General features: G+C 39.5%; 1 protein-coding gene across 6 annotated transcripts in view; it reads left to right on the top strand.

Annotated features, from left to right (window-relative positions):
- The window catches only part of MYO1B (myosin IB), a 134,084-nt gene that overhangs the window by 18,601 nt on the left and 101,374 nt on the right, over positions 1-14,109 (top strand). For 4 of the 6 annotated variants that reach the window (XM_085321273.1, XM_085321253.1, XM_085321263.1 and 1 more), the window contains exon 1: positions 142-161. The exons of the other annotated variants lie outside the window; for them this stretch is intronic. The gene's annotated coding sequence lies outside the window, so the exon portion shown is untranslated. Of the gene's footprint in view, positions 1-141; positions 162-14,109 lie in introns of those variants that run through there. 6 annotated transcript variants of the gene reach the window in all.

Raw genomic sequence — 14,109 nt, 5'->3', positions numbered from 1 at the left:
CGCTGCGGTGCGGGGCTCGGGGCGCCGCGCGGGGGGCGGCTGCCTGGCGCGGCGGGGACGGGGCGCCCCCGGGTGAAACTGCCGCTTCGGAGCGGTCTGCGGGCGTTGCGGCTTTCATTAGCGTCTGGCGACGGCTGTGGGCTCTCGGCCGCTTAGCCTAGGTATGAGTGCTGGCGTTCGCACATGCAGGGAGGGCCCAGATCGTGCCGTTTAAAGCAAGAGCGTGTGTGCGTGCTGCTTCTGGAAGGAGACCGTGGCATCTGTTTCTTCTTGCCTACAAAAATTGCCATGTGTACAAGGCTTCGCTTTATTCAAAGGAACGGGTTGGAGTTCATGAAGGGGAGCAAGGCATGGGAAAAGAGAGTGGGTAACTTAGAGCGGGATGATAAATTCTGCAATGGGGTGGCCACTGGAGAGCCGGCTTGGGAAAGCACTTACCAAGGCAGGGTCGTTGGTCCGGAGAGCCTCCCAAGGGATGGCTCCATGCAGGCTCGCAGTTAAGCCCGTCTGTTCGTGGCTGTACATCTGCTGTGGTGGTTTTTGGGGAAGGGCATTGCTTTGTTTCTGAGGATCCCTGAGCTCCCCATTCAGAGCAGTGCAGTCCTAGCAGGGCCTGTAGGAAGCAGGGAGGGCGATGCTGTACCAGAACACTTCTGGAAAAGCGTGTAAACGCAGCACTTGATTGTCTTTCCCACAGCACCTATATACTTATACATGTATACTTATGCATACAATTTGCTTTTTGAATAATTTAAACCTTTACAATTTTGATCATATAATTCACTTTTTTGGAATAATTTAAACCTTTATGATTTCAGTCAACGTGGTTAGGTCAACTGCTATGTATTTGGTCAGGACCACTGTCCTAAAGGACATGCGTAACATTAATGAAATAAAGGCTAACTTCTCTTAAAATGTTTGTTGAAGTAACTGGTTATTTAAGATATAGCCAGATTAGAAACTACCACTGGAAAATTCAAAGGTAAGGTAAAATGCCTGACTCTGCAATTTTTGTGTTGATTCATGAGTTTCCCATATCCGTCTGTCCTATTGTTAATTGTGAATTAAGGCTGGCAACAAGCTGCCCATCCTTCCCTAGATGAATCATTGCTCTGTCAAGCCCTGTGTCAAAAACAAGGCTTTCCCCAAAAGCACTCAGTGTTAGGGAACAGAAATAGCCTGACCCATCTGTTCAAGTAGACTTCTGTGCTCAGCTGCTTTTGAACGTATTAAAGGTAACAGCATTCTTCTCTCTGTATGTTTTTGTTTCCAGTTCACCTAGGCCTGATTTTAAGAGTGTCTTTATTTTAGTGTTTTATGCAATACTTATGCTGCCTCTGGCTTGATTCTGTATTAAGATGTAATGGTTGTAGCGTTGCCATTATTCTCAGAGTAACATACAGTGGTCAGTACACTATTCATGTCAGCATTTACCGTAGTGTGGCAGTTACTGGCGTTTTAGGTTGCCACAAGTTTCCTCTTGTTTTCCAGAAAGAATGTTTCTGGAAACACCTCTGTGGTGATAGATGGTGTATTTGATGGATGTTTTAAAGGCTTCTACTCTATATGGGCACCACAGATTGAGTGTTCCACGAGGCAAAGGTAAAAGAACTCATTAAAGTATCTCAGACTACAGAAACTTGCTGATTTGTTGCATTACTTTTTAGAGACTTTGTCAAATCACATCTGTAGGGAGGAACCCAGCAAGAGAACAATGCCAGGGGGTGGTAGTTAAATTTAGCCCCTTTAAACTTTGTGTAAGACTTGATGGTATCTCTCTTTGGAAGGGCAAGCTACATTATTAGCCCAGTAGTGCTTCTGGGAAGGGAAAAGAAGTCTGGCAAATGAGAGGAGGAAGTGGGAGAGAGAAATTGGAAACATAAGCAAAGCCATTAATTTTTCCCACTGTGTGCTCTTAAGAAACTGCTGGCAATGTTCTGAAGATATTCTGCCTCGTGGAAGTGTCATGGACTTTCTTCACATGATCCTCTGAGATCATCCGGTTTCTCTGAGCTCTGTGGGAACAGAAATTCCTCATGTCGGATTCTGATCTCATCTTCCTTCAGCAGCAGTAATTGCAGTGGCTTGGGAATCAGAGAGGAAGGTGAAGAAAGCATAAGTGGAACATAGTTTGGAGAACAGCTTAGTGCTAGCGTAGGCCAATCTGGATACTCTACATTTCCTTCTTTCATATGCTCTGTGTGTTCAGAATTGGGACAAAATGCTAACATAGTGGCCAAAGTTAAACATGCTGTCAATGTGCTAAGCATATTTAGTGCAGCTCACATGTCAGATTGTCCTGTAAATCTTACCTTATATTTCATTCATCCTTTTTGTTGTGTTAATGAAGAACAAATTGAAGTGAAAAAACAGTAGTTTTAGTGATTTTTGTGCTTTAAGCGTTGGGGAATTCCTGAGTTTGAGGAAAGACAAAAATAAAGGCATTTTTTTCTTTCTTTCCCTAATGGCTATGTACTTAACCTTTTAAATTCTCTCAGTCTTTTCACTTTTGAAATACAAAGTACCTGAGTAGTGTCTCCTGTTTGCTGGTAGATTATTGGAAAATTTTAGGAAGGCTGCAGTGGTGATGACTGGCCCATGAGTGTGTAACCTGATCCACAGCTTTTTCTCTTCAACTGGGGAAGGAAGTAACAGCTCCTATTACACCCTTATGTAACCTCCATTCATATCCTCCAAAAAGAAGGAAACTCGAGCTTGATTTCTGATGTATGAACTAACATCAAAGCATGCATTGTCATAAAGAAGGAGTAAAGAGTAACGTTAATTTTCTTTTGTTTAGCAGTTCCCAGAATGGGGGGGGGGAGTAGAAGTAAAGATTTTTCTTTTGTGCTGATGTGATAGTGGAAAGGGCTATAACTCTTTGCCGTAGGCTATGCAGCAGCTGTTAAACAGTACTAGAATTCCCACAGGGTATTTGGTGAATTTTTTCTGGTAGCTTTGGGTATCAGTCTTGAAACACTCACCCCTTAGATCTGTGTCCCAGTTTGCCTGTTCGTTGTGAAAGCTGTGTTCTTTTACTTTGTATGACTCCATATTTTGGTGTCCAAACCAAGTGGGGGGACTAGGATCTCCTCTTTTTGCTGTTGGGCTTAACCTGTTTGAGTGGTGAGGGAAAGAGAAAGGTGAGATTCTCAAAACCTTTCTGTGTGCTTCCATCATATTTATTAAAAATTCTCACTTGCTAAAAGATAGTATTTTCTTGGAATAGAAGAACTATTTCTCACAGGGCAAGTAGACTAAGACTTTCTGTGACCCTAGCTGAGGTTCCCAGCTTGAATGCCTTGGAAGGGGAGTTAACTCTTGCAGACTTTCTCATCATCTTTGACTTTGGTCTCCTACTGAGCTGTTTTTTTCCCCCCTCTAACCAAGTGACTTTTACTTATTGACTTACCTCTGGTACCTGCCCCCAACCTCCCAAAGCCACTGGCATGTGATGCTTGCTGCAATCATGTGCTGTATGTGGAAGGCAGGTAACTGTGCAGCGTGTGGCCTGACCTGCAGGGAGCAGCCCAGTCTGTGACAGGGCTCTTCCTTGAGTAGAGCTGGAATGTGCTTTTACCATCTGCATTGCCATTTTCAGTGACTCTTGCCATTTTTGATACTTTGCTTTGAGTTTGAAGAACCCTGTTGTAAAACCATGCCATTTTAGCTAACTTTTTGCTTGGCTGTGTTTTAAATAGGAGTAGAGTCTTTGGAGCTGCCTGCAGACTTGAGATTTTAGACTTCTCTGTCATCTGGATGTGGGGCTAGAATGATCCAAATCGTTTTTTTGCTTGGGAAGATCTAGTGGCAAGCTTTTAGAGAAAACTGTGCAGGTACAATCATTTTGTCTCTCCCAACTCCTTATTACTGGTAAATTTCCCATTTGGTATTAGTAAAGGAGCTTGTGTCCATTTCTTCATATGTCTTAATTATGTAAGTCACTGTGACGATGAAAGTGTTTCAGTTTGAGAGAATGAAGTTTCAAAATGTAGTTTCACAGATGGAAAAGACTAATGAAATCCCCTTCTCAGATGCAAACTGGCTTGGATATAATTCTGTGTAGGCAGTATAGCAGGAGTAGTTGGCCCCAGAGGCAAGAACAGCACCCTTTCTCTCCAGTGGAAAACTTATGCACACAGACTCACGCACACTCTCTCACCCTTATGTTCCTGCCTTTGGAATGAAAGCAATCAAGAGAAGACCTCTAGCCTAAGCAGCCAGACTGCATAGTTCAGTAAACAAGCTGAAGACCCAAGATAAGGAATTCAAATATCCAGGATTCTGAGGAGTGAAGGCAAGAAATGTTAATAATACTGTCACAAAGATTCTCTCATTTGTAAGGGAGAGGAGTGCATGGATCTTAGATTTTAGGTAATTGCTTTGGCCCTGACTTAGTGCAGCACTGCCTTCAAATCGCTTTGGAGTGAATGTATTAAATATGCTCTTAACCTTTGCCCTGTTCTCCCTCTCTTGTAGAGGCAATGGTCCTTAAGAGGGTCTTATATTAGCAGAAATTACTGTTGGGCAAGAAGACTATGACAAGGAAAGATACTAGGAAAAGGGAAAAAGTGTATAGGGAGAAAGGAGATAATTATGAGGAATAAATAGCAGGGTTGGTGGGTATTTTATTGTAAAAAATTACTGTAGATTTCTTTATTTTCAAAATACAAATGACTGGGAGAGACTCATTTTTCACTAGGCTCAGCAGAAAACAATTTTTAAAAGCTTGTGACCACAGCCTGGTCAGCATTGGTGCAAGTTTCCTGGGCCCACAAATATGCTCTGTACGCAAGTTTCTTGCTTTTTCCTCTCCTCTCCTTTTCTTGTAGTTTTCCATGGTTTTTATAGTTTGTATGTTCTAAAGTGCTGCTGAAGGTACTTAGAATTATGAATAAGAATGATTAAACTGTGGGAGTGAGTATGATGGAAAGAAAAACAGGTACAGAGCAATCAAATCCTGAAATATTTCTGCTTTTCTGTATGGAGTCTTCATGTCCTCATGTATGCAAGAATGCGCTCGTGTTAGAGTAGCTTTTTAAAGGCTTGACCTTAAGGTAACCAGTTTTTATGCACAATGGAGCACATATAATGTCCTGATGTTGTATTTTAATCTTGTCCCCTGAGCTTTGAAAACCTCAGAAATGAAATGAGGAAAGCTCTGGGTGATAAAGCTTTGAATTTTGTATTTCAGGAAAGTATGAGCAAAGGAAGGCTACATTTGCTCTGTTTGTTTCAATGCCTTTGTGTTGAACAAATTGTAGAATAATTATGTTCCATTAGATCAAGAAGTATCCATCCTCAAAGACCTTATTTCGTGATGACTCTTTGGATGGCATTGTAAGGAGAAGTTTGTTCTACTGCTTTTAGGAAAACTGTTGATGGAAATGAAATTGATATTAAATCTTCTCCATTGCTTTTTTTTTTTTTTTTTTTTTTTGTGTGTGTGTGTGTGTGTGTGTGTGTGTGTGGCAATCAATAGGCAGCTTATCAGAGAGGTACTTGAGACACTGGCTGAGCAATGAAGAGATGCCAGTTTGGAGGTATTTTCCCCATATAACTTCTGGGACTCTTGGGACTGGTTAAACTGTCTACCAAGTAGCTTTTCTAGAGGTTTGAGTTCAAATGTGGAGAAAAAAGCTTTTTCTAGTGGGACTCATGTTTATCACGTGAAAGAAGAAATACCTGAGATGTCTAACTTGTGGCGGAAATTCTCACTACTCTCTCTTTCCATTGATAGAGGCCTGGACAGAGAGAGGTCAGGACGAGAATGGTAGGGATTGAGGGAGAGGGATCATTTTTAGCAGTACTTAAACACACAAGCTAAACCAGCTGGTTACTGAGTTTCTGTAAAACTTCCTAGTTTTTACATGTGAGAGTAGGTCTGTGACTGGCATAGCAATTGTATTAGTCATACAGGATAAGTTTGAGAAGTGTTCTTTCAAGGTGAAATTTTGGAGATGGGAAAAAAGACAAAATAGTGGAGAGGGTAAAACAAACAATGAATTCCTGTCTCAGTGCGAGGAGGCAGTGGTGCCACAATGTACCTGAGATCTTGTGTACAGCTTTGCTTAACTCTGGTCAGGAAAGATGGGCTAAAATAGAAGGGTGTGCAGAAAAGAGCTACCAGTAAAGTGAGGGGCATGAAGAAGCTGCTGAGAGGAGAATAAAAAATCCTGGCTGTAGTTTATTCAGAATGAGGACTGTGAAGGATCCTCTCTGAATATTTTCTTGTGGCATAGACTGGTAAACACTGGGGAGAGACAAAAACACTTAAAAGGAAAAAATAGCACAAGCAAGGAGAACTGGATATTAGCTGACGATGAATAAATTCAGAAGCTGTAGGAACTATTCCTTATGAAGAACACAGAAGACTGAAGAACTGCACTCTGGAGAACAGCCCCATACATAGTAGTCAGGATTTGGATGATATGGTGGTTTTGGCACGAGCTGTGAACATGCAGAATAGATATAGTTGCTATTGTCATTGTTCAGTTAAACTGTCAAGCAGGGGTAGTTAAAAGGACTCTGGAGATTACCTTGACTGATCAAAGAGAGTAAGACTATGTTAAAACAAAGTTCACTCCAGGAGAAACTCTTGTAAATCTTCTGTGTGCAAGCAACAGCACAGGCTGAGCTCTGGGTACCTCAGACAGTGTTCTGACGTTGGGGAACGCCTATGTCTATACCGTTATGAATCTTTCTGTTTCCTAAAGGTAGCTGGTAGTTCTTGCTGAAACAAAGTGAAGGAAAGCTCAGTATCTCTGAATATACATTGAATTTGACTGCTGTGAGACTCCTTTTGTGCTGGAGGGAGGTGCTTTCTATAGCTATTTTAGGAACGTGTTCCTCTCTAAATGTGTAAAATGTTACATTTAGTTTGGAAATGCTTTTCCTCATCATGCTAGATTGTAATAGAAACCCTGCAGGCTGGCTTCTCCGCACGTAGACAACAGTGATTACACTGTGTGTTAAAATGCTACTTTTTAAACTGACCCCTTGTCTGAGGCATCTGTTGTTAAGAATTGAGATGCACAGACATAGCTGGAGTTATCTTGATTTAAAATGATGACTTTTATATTGTGATTTCAGATGTATTAATGAAAATGACTATTGAGAATGCCCAAGCTGTGGATGATGTCGTTAGATGCTTGAGTAGGGCAAACCCTTCTGACAGTGCATGTAGTTTATCTGAGCCTCCTCTGTCCTCAAATAGAAGCTTTATTAGCTTGGTTTGGGACAAATGTTGTTTCCTGTTCCTGCAATAACTGCATCCAAATATTTTGATTTTATTTCCCCCTGCTTTTCATTGAACAGAAATTAATGTGGAAAATAGATGATGGTGGCAAGTTGTGGAAAACCCATGTTGTTCTGTTACCGTGACAGACAGTCCCAGGAGAAATGGATCTAGTCAAGTCTGATTTCCTGCAAATTTTTCTCTTGTGGCTGATTGACTTGTGAAGAAGCAGTAGTTTCCATTTGAAGCCTTTCTACAGCTAGGGAATTTTGTGAGGCTGTTCTTCAGCAAGCGTTCTGTGATGTTTAATAATCTGTTTGTTCTTCCTGTAACCCGTGTCTCCACTTGTGTACTGATCTCCTCTCCTGCCTTCCTGCCTGCTTTTACAGATGTGTAGAAAATCAGCTATCCTGTTGTTGGGTAGTGTTCAGGTGACTACTTTTCCTTCTGTTTTAAAAACAGAATAGGACAATGAATGGTGTGAAAATACACAGTACTTTCAACCATGTAAATTTTGGCTCTACACAGGCTTTTAGTCCTTGAAAGAGAATATGGGTGTATGGAAACTTGGCACCTGCTGTGCATGTAACTCTGTTAGTGCTGTGGTGTTTCTCGCTGCTCTAGGAGTTACAGATATCTGGAGGGTTGTGAGCAGCTTGGTGATGGCTAGTCAGAGGGACCACTGCCTCTCTTGGGGACTGGATTCCTGAAGCTTCCAAGATTATTAGCTTTGTGTTCATTTGTGACCAGGTTTAAGTCAGATTCAGTGTCTGTCTTGAGAACTTTGTGGGGCTTCTTTTCCTTCTGTTGGCAGCTGTGTGAAGCTTTGCCTTACCTGCTCTGTCATTCCAGTTTCATATTCCACGTATCTTTGAGGTGTATCACTGACTGCTGAAGAGGGAACGCATGCAAGTGTTTGAGGAGCAGATTAATATGTACTATGATATTTTAATCCTTTAATATTAAGACATCTCTTGAGATCCATCTTACTTATGAAGCAAAATGGAGTTTACTCCACTTCTACCATGAACAGACTTCTTTTACACATATCAAGCATGTATGGTTTTATATTGACTGGATGAAAGAATGACTTTCTCTGCGCCTTTGGGTGGAAGGGAAGGTAAAAACATTGTACTTAACAAAAGTATAAATGAAAAATATAGGTTACTGTTGACTGCTAGATCTTTCCCAAAAGAGTGAAACTTCACTTTAAAGAAATGTTTTGACTTTGTGAGGGCTGGCTGTTGTTAAGTAGTGCTTTGCGAGGTTATGCTACTGAGGTTTTGAACACAAGTTCTGGTGTTGTAGCAAGCTACTGCTGTGTCATATACAACAAACAAAGAAGATCCCCCAAAACAAATAAATGCTGCCGTGATGTTCATAACGCTGTTCTGCAACAGCTATGCAAACATAACCTTTGGATTGGGCAGGATCCCAAAAATTGGCATTGAATTTTAAGCAGCAGCTTGAAAGAGCAAGATAATTGGTTAAAGGGGCATTCTTTCATTACTATTAGTAGTAAAAGCTACTTTTTGGGGGGAAAGAATTGGAGCGTTTTCTTTGTGTTCATGTTCTGCATTGACAACTTGAAGAAAACATTGGTCAAAGAACACTCTCATTTTGAAATACAGTCTTTTCAAGAGAATCTTAAGTTACACATAAAGAAAGAGACTCCCTTTCTTCCTGAAAATTTTATCCCTTTGTGTAGGAAACCTGGAATGATTGTAAAATTCTGTGGTTAGACAATGACTAAGAAAAGCCTAAATTTAAGAAACCACCGTGGCCCTGTTTCTGCTGAAGTCAGTGGGAATCTGACGAGAATCTTGGACAGCAGATAGCTCTGTTACTGAAGACCTGTTTCCTGAGGTATCGAAAATGTCCAAGGTGTTCTCCCTGCAAAACAAGTAATTAATAAAAAACAATTTGCAGGTCCCAGAGTAATCATTGACAGAAAAGGCTGCTCCACGCCTATAATCTGTGAAAGTTGTTGGCATAATTCAAAATGTAAAGGAACTTTTGCAGAGTAAATAGGAAGCACCAAACGTCTTTCAGTTATTCTAAGACAATCTGTTAGCAGATGCTAAAGAAGGCTGCCCTGCCAGTGGTGAAGAAATAAATGTCTTCCCTAAAATCTAGCATGCCTGTAAAACCAAGCCAGATCAGTTTTAAAGCAATGCTACAGTTGAGTGAGGAATTAGATCAATCACTGAATACAATTACTAGTGGTAGTTTCTGTTTTGTGGCTGCAAAATAATTAGAAGTAATTACATAAACTTATACTGCTTGGAGTATAAGGTAGAAATACTTTGTGTGCCATAGATGTACCTACAGTCTCTTATAGCTGGTGACGTTCATGTTAATATTATTTAAAATAGTATGCAAGAGAAAGCCAAAAAGTAGCCTTAGAGAAATATAAACTCATAGCCTCTCAGTCCTTCCTGTCTTTTCCAGTTCTCATGAACTGATCTTGTATTAGGGAAGAGATGCAGAGTAAAACGAACCTCTGTGTACATAACTCAAGTGCTTTTGTTTTTGTGATTAAGTCTTATGTATAATGTGTAGCCTTGTCACAAAGGATATGAGGAGAAGCAAAAACAAGCCATCTTTCTCTTACTTCTTGCTTTGGATTGCAACCAAGCTGAAACCCTAACCTGAACCCCAATATCAACCACCAAATCTCCCGCTTCCATGTTTATAAACTACCTGAGTCCTTTCAATGAAAAATGTTTAATCCATTGTTCTCTTTTATCAGTAGGAGATAATGTTCCAGTAAACATCTTGTAAACTTCCTAATGAAGTCTAATTATTACACTTAGTTTTTCTATACTGCAGTTAAGTCTTCATTGTTAAACTACTGAAAGATGATATTGCTTCACATGATTGCAGTTGTTTGTTCAGCAGTACTTTAAGTGGCCTATTTCTTTCTTCAGCATTGCACAATCTTTTGCTAAACGCATGGCGTTTCAGAGTACAAGCATTCATTCCTGTTACCGAGTTCTTTCGGAGAAATCTTTTTGTCATCTTGATTGTGGTTGCTGGAGCACAACTCTGTAGTAATCTAACATCCCTGAAGAACCATTCCCATTTGACTGATGCTTAATGCAAATATTCTTGTGGCCTTAATACAAATATACCCTAGTGTACATTTTACTTTGGCCATTTACTGGAGCTATTTGTTGTTTAACTACTGAAGGAATCTGTAACACATACTTAATGTTTACTGCCTACTGAAAATAAAAAGAAATTGCACCAGGCTTTAAAAAGAAATCTCAAGTGGTATGTAAGCCGTGATAAATATTTAAGTGAGAAGCCCAAAATTCTAAACTTTTTTAGTTTGGAAGATTCTCTTTTGTTCAGTAGGAGTGTGGCACTGCTCAGTGGGAGGAAAGGAAACAAATTCACAAGATATTCATACACTGGGCAAACCAAAAGGAAAAATGCAGAGTCAGAGGAAGCATTTTAAAGAGTGTTTTTCCTGCTGTAATGATATTTACTGTTTAACATTCCTGACTGATCTGTCTGTCAGATTTCTCAAGTCAATTTTCTTTCAGCACGAAAGTCATGTGCCGCAACATTGTGCGGTTTTCTGCGTGCTCTCTCGTTCAGTACGTTGATGGTGGCAGAGCGACATCTCAGCCATCACGACGGGGACAGGAAACTATCACTTTTCCTGGAAGACAACTGCTGGGCAGCACATGGGAAATGTTGGTTGCACTGCTCCTCTGCAGCATCCAGAGACTAAAAAGCTGGGGAATCTGGAGGCAAAGCAAATATTTTCTTTGGATGGTATCAACAGTTTCCTACATGCTGATGTCGGGAAATCTAGCTTTGAGTGAAAAGGGCACTATAATATTTCAGCTGCAGAGTTTGCCTGTGTTTACCTTGTGAGGCAGTACAGACTGTTTCTAATGAACTTGCACCTTCTGTGCATCAAGTAGAGGTCAGTGATACATCTTTCTTTTGTATAACTCAACAGAATGACTTTAAATCCCATGTTTTCCTGAACTGATACTTAGGCTTGTCGTGTGCAGTGCACAACAACCGTAGTCTCTTTTGATTAAGACAAGGTGATAACACTCTGCACCAAATCACGTCTGCCTTTTTGCAGTGGTAGCCTGCTGGAGCCTCTGTTCTGCATGGGCCTGTTGTTCTGTGACAGAGGAAAAAGAGACTGTAGTGGGGAAATGTAATTACAGACTTCACAAGCGACAGGGAGGCTGAGGATCAGATGTAGAACATGAAATGAGTTTGAACTCTTATCATTGAATTCCTTACATTGCAGGCTCTGGGTTGTCTCTCCTAGCTCTTGTAAAATAAAGAGATGGAATTTTATACAATGAGTTGATGATAAAGGAATCAAAGAGGGTTTTTTTTTTTTTTAATGGTATGTGAGCAATGTGGAAAAACTTGGACGATTTTGTAATATGCTGTATGTCAATAGCATGGTATTACTTCATTTCCTCCTCAGAAGAATATGTGAGTTTAATTGTACAAGGTTGGGTTGCCTGTTCTTTGTATCATCTTCTATTTAACATCTGTGATTCTGTGATTTTTTGTTATTTCTCATTTCAGATCAGCTGATAAGCTATTTCATACTCAGAGAAGTCTTAATTTTTTATTTGATCTAGTAAAATATTTTAATGCACAAATTGGAATTTGATGAAGTAAGTCTCTGTAAACTATGAGTTAGGATATTGCCATGCAATGAGTGTGGAAGAGAGAAATAGTAATGGAAAGAGAAAGGAAAGCGAGTTAAACACGGGAAGGAGCAATTACTAGACAGTAAACTATTGCAATTTCTTGTCACCTTTGATGGGGCAAGAGGTTTTTTGATTCAGCTGTTCTAGCTAGAAAAAAAAACTAAGTATGGTAATCCCAGGCATTATAAGTAGTAGGTGGAACTGTCTACATTTTAAAATGCTATATATAATGTTGAGGCATATGGATAGAAGTATTTTACAGACATAGCATGTATGGCCCCTCTACTCTAGAGCATATTGTTTAATGTAAAATAGATGAAACGGTGAAGGATAACTTTCTGTTTATTTCCAAAATAAATGGAAATTTCCAATTTCACCGTTTATTTCCAAAAATAAAAACTAATTGAAAGTGTTCACATTTCTTTGAATTCAGACCTAGGTATGAGATCAGAGTGTGGAAGAAGGGAGCTGACAAATGACTAGAGAAAAGAATAGGGAGATGTTCTGAAGTGCAGCTGGTGTTTGCTCTAGGGATAAGAAGGGCAAATTTGAAAGGAAACTCAACTGGTAAGTGGGTGTGGGAGAGATCAGGAAATGTTTGAGGAAGAATCTCATTTGCAGACTGCAAGTGTTAGAAGTTTCTTGGTTTTTGTTGAGCTAATTTGTTGCTAAATTAAATTTATAATAATTTACAGCTGTAGTCTTTGTACAATACTGTTATTTTTCTTGATGTCAGCATCACAAAAGCAGCATACTGGCTAAATCAAGGGAATGTCATTCATGTTTTTAGAGATTTTTTTAATTGAATTTCCAATTTAAATTTACAGCACCACTTAAATAGATCCTCAGTTCAGTACCTTCATAAATCATCTCACATTTGGTAATCCTAATTTGAAAATAGCTAAACATATTATTTAAAAGGAGTCGTGTATTATGATTCATTCTTCTAAACTAATTTCCTGTTTGCTGGTGCTCTCACAGCTATGGTTTTAATCTAAGACACTGAAAGCATATTTTGGCCCCTTTCTTTTCCTGGTTTATGGGTCTTGAAAACCTTTTCACATTTTTAAAGGTTACCTCAATATATGTATATGTAGAGACCTGTTATTTTTATGCACTGTTCTCCAAATTGTGGAGAACGGCTTGTCTCCACGACTGATTGGTAGAGGCTTCCACCTGCTCCACACCCTTGCATATGTGGCAAACATAAATTCCATGGACATGGATTTCAGTTGAGTTTTTGAGCTTTAACTTATTGCTAAAGATCTTGGCTGAAATTTATTATTGTACTGTAGCACCTTAAAGCGTGGTTTTTTTTTTTGTTTGTTTGTTTGTTTTTCCCCCCACAGTGTACATCGTGCTGGCTTCTTGACTTTAAGCTACTCTAAAAAATTATGTTTTGTGTTTTCAAAGTGCTGTAAATACTGATTCTTCTATTACCTTAAAAATTTTGATTTAGTTTGTTTTACATTATTTTTTGCTTTTTCTGATAGTGCTTTAATGTTGAAATAGCCTTTTGGTTATTACCACAGCTTTGCAACCAAAATATCCAGCAAGCTTGCCAAATTTTCAGAATGGCGATTATGACTGGATTCCACCAAAGTGGTAGCTGTCAACATTCAAATTGCGGAATATTCCTGAATCATATATCGATACATGGGGTAATCTTTAAGGGGTATTTTGCGAAGGGTAAGCTATTGTAAATAGCTTTGAAAATTCAATGTTAAACTAAGTTGTGTAAATATATATTGTTCTATTTTGTCATCGCTTACGTTTGCAACATTTTCCAGCCTGTAAGTTGATGGTAATAAGTTGCAATAGTATGATGAAAATAGTTGTGAAAAAACAAACTGAAAATAAACCTTTGATCATAAAATTGAATTTCTCAAATGTATTGATAAATTGATGTTTCTATGCAACCTTCCGGTCCAGCTATGACTAGTAGAGAGGATATCTTTGTGCCCCCCTTCTGTAACATGTGCCTCTGAGTCTGGGAACACACGAATATTCTAGTAAATGGCTTTGGCTACTCTTGGTCTGTAAATTCCAGAGCAGTGATGCACTGAGTGTGGTAGGTTGTATGTAATTTCATAATGGTAGATGAGGTATACTAGCTAGAACTTACATTTTAGGTTGCAATTGACCATATTAGGATTTTTGTTAGCTTTTTTT

The sequence above is a fragment of the Rhea americana genome, unplaced genomic scaffold (genome assembly GCF_003343005.1).
Source record: "Rhea americana isolate MKP2758 unplaced genomic scaffold, rheAme1 scaffold_12, whole genome shotgun sequence".
Taxonomy (NCBI): domain Eukaryota; kingdom Metazoa; phylum Chordata; class Aves; order Rheiformes; family Rheidae; genus Rhea; species Rhea americana.
The sequence above is the reverse complement of the archived record's forward strand: the minus strand, read 5'-3'. Positions and strand labels throughout refer to the sequence as shown.